This window comes from Vombatus ursinus, unplaced genomic scaffold (assembly GCF_900497805.2).
Source record: "Vombatus ursinus unplaced genomic scaffold, bare-nosed wombat genome assembly UNPS02014806.1, whole genome shotgun sequence".
Classification (NCBI taxonomy): domain Eukaryota; kingdom Metazoa; phylum Chordata; class Mammalia; order Diprotodontia; family Vombatidae; genus Vombatus; species Vombatus ursinus.
Window position 1 is genome coordinate 179,064 of NW_020954584.1, and position 2,970 is coordinate 182,033.

Below are 2,970 nucleotides of genomic sequence, written 5' to 3' on the forward strand. Positions count from 1 at the left end.
GGTATTCCCATGCTGCTATCATCCAGGTATTAATGTGACATCTTGCTGGGCATTTTTGAAATTATAAACAAAGTTTAAAAATATTGCATTTCTAAATATTGGAGATCAAAATGAGCTGGAAGTCTAAAACATAAATGTTGGTCTATCATGGGATATATGTCCATTCAAGTTGTCAAATTTTTGTGTAACATCTGGCAAGTTCAATTCACTGAAATGATATATGAAGAGGACACTAAAATCAATAAAATAAACTCCTTGTGAACAGAAAACTAATGGAAGATTGAATAGAAGGCTAGAGGCAGAATGAACAAGCTATACAATCCAAGTGTTTTGATAACATAGACAAAGAAGATTGTTTCTAGCTGGAATGTCATGGAAGGTTTCAAGGATGACATGGTTTATAATCAAAGCCTTGAATGTCCATTGATGGAACACATATATTTTCTTCTAGGAAATGGGTAGTGACTGAATGTCTCTAATGTTTGTAGTCATGTGATCAAATCTGAGTTTTTGAAACAAGAATCTGTCAATACAATCTAACACTCCTTCATTTCAAAAAATCTTAAGTGTCCTTTTAGGGTCTCTTTCGCATATATAGAAACTTAATTGTTATGCTTAATGGGGAAAATTGAAATTCTATTGACTCAGTATCCTTCACTCTAATTAAACCAACAGAAATCAAGACCTGAGTTTGAATTAAGACAAGAAGAACAGGAGGTTGGGTCTGCTCTTGAAAGCAAGACCTTACCACAGTGGAGTGGAAAGAGCATGAAACCTGAAGTCCAGAGAGACCTGGGTTTGAATCCTGCTTCTGACACTTACTTGGGCAAGTCAAATAAGGCTTCCTCAGCCACAGTTTCCTCATCTGCGAAATGGGGTTGATAACCTGTGTTATACTGAAGATAAAATAAACTAATTAATGTAGGGAAAGCACTTTGCAAACCTATAGGCACCGTCCAAACATCAGCTAGAATGATGAAAAAATAGAGGCAGTATCATGAGTGGCTTCATTTCTGAACAGTTTTGGTAAATGTAAAAACCAGAAGCATGAATCAAATCCCAGAGTCTGGTATTCTAGCAGGTTACCATTTAGAGAATTTATCAGTGACAGAACATTTAAGAATCGCAGCTTCACTGGACAACACATTTTTCTTAACTACATAAAAAAATAAAAAAAATAAAATAAAAAAGGTCTGTCATGTAATATAAGCTTCCAGATGACAGAATATCAGTGTCTGACTAGTATGAGGCTTATTGATTCCAATTTAATGACATATACTGTGCCCTCCTAACGGTATTATCACTATATTTATTACAAATGACTCAAGGCAAAGGGATAAGTGGCAGCAATGAAATAAATGGTGGATATCAAGAATTCCTGATGAAAACAACTATATCAAATCTAGCCCTTTTTATAGCTTTTCATTCCATTCCTGAATGCCCTCACTGGAGAACGATACCATCGTGACTACGCCCTGTGATCAACCCACATCTGGTTTTGATTTTCACCATTTTCAGATACATCTGCTTGGCCACATTAACTTAGAGAAAAAAACATGTATCCAGAGCAGCTTACAACTCTGGACTTTGGACATTATTGAAATTCATCTCTATTGATTTGCCAGCTTATAGTATAAGTTACATGTGGCAAAAGCAAATTATGGAACAGGAATGGAAGCAGAACAATTATGCAACCATTACTTCTCAACATAGGATCAGAGAACCATAGATACCAAACTATAAAGGACTTGGAAATCAACCAATCCACACATTGCCGATTACAGAGTAGGGATCAAGACCCTTAGTGATTTGTGTTTTTCATACATTACAATTAGTTTCATACAGTACAATTAGTATTTTAAATAAACATTTACAAGAATTTACATAGCCCCCACTATGTGACAGACACTGAACCTAGGACATTTCAAATATCTCATTTGATCCTCAAAATAAGTCTGTAATGTAGGTGCTCTTATTATCCCCATTTTATAGTTCAAGTAACTAAAACAAAGAGCAGTAAAGTGACTTGCCCAAGGTCACAAAGCTAGTCATTATGTGATTCTGTATTTGAACTTAGGTCTTCCTGATTCCAGACCCACTGCTTTATCCACTATTCTCCCTAGCTGCCTTATAAAATTATATGAGATTCTGCTAGGAGTAGAAGGAACAATATAATATAAAATTGTAGATACAGAAAGGGTTTTAGAATATAGAACATCAGACCTGGAAGGCACTTCAGAACATGGAAAGGAATGAAAGAACTTGTTTTTTTAACATTTCCTTGCTATTAGATTATGGTAAATGTGTATGGTAAATTTGTTTAACCTCTGAGCCACCTCACTTTCCTTGTATGTAAAACTCTAATAGTATCTAATCCACTGGGCTATTGTGAAGATTAAACAAATTATAATTTAAAGGGATTAGTGAATTTTACAGCACTACATAATATTTGCTGTTGTTCCTAATGAAATTTAGGCCTAGAGAAGTAAAATGCCTTGCTGAAATACAAACAGCTAGTTAGTTGCATACCTCAGAATAGAACCAAGATCTCTTCCTAGTCTTTGTTTTCCCTATGAGGCCATGCTTCTTCAAGGAGCTGTACAATTTTCTTTGTGCTTTGGCCACAGACCACCTCACAAAATCCATTCAACCTTTCTCACATACAGTATAAGGTCTAGGTTATAAAAGGAACAGACCTAGAGATGGTTTCCAGATGATAGAAAAAAAGATTTCTTTTTTTAATTTTTAATTAATTTATTTTGAATTATCAACAATCAATTCCATAAGCTTTTGAGTTTTAAATTTTTCTCCCCTTCCCTCTCCGCTACCCTCCCCAAGATAGCACATATTCTGATATAAGCTATACATATATATTCCTATTAAACATATTTTCACATTAGTGATGTTGTCAGTAAGAATTAGAACCCATAGGAGGAACCACCAGAAAGAGGAAACAAAACACAACAGAAG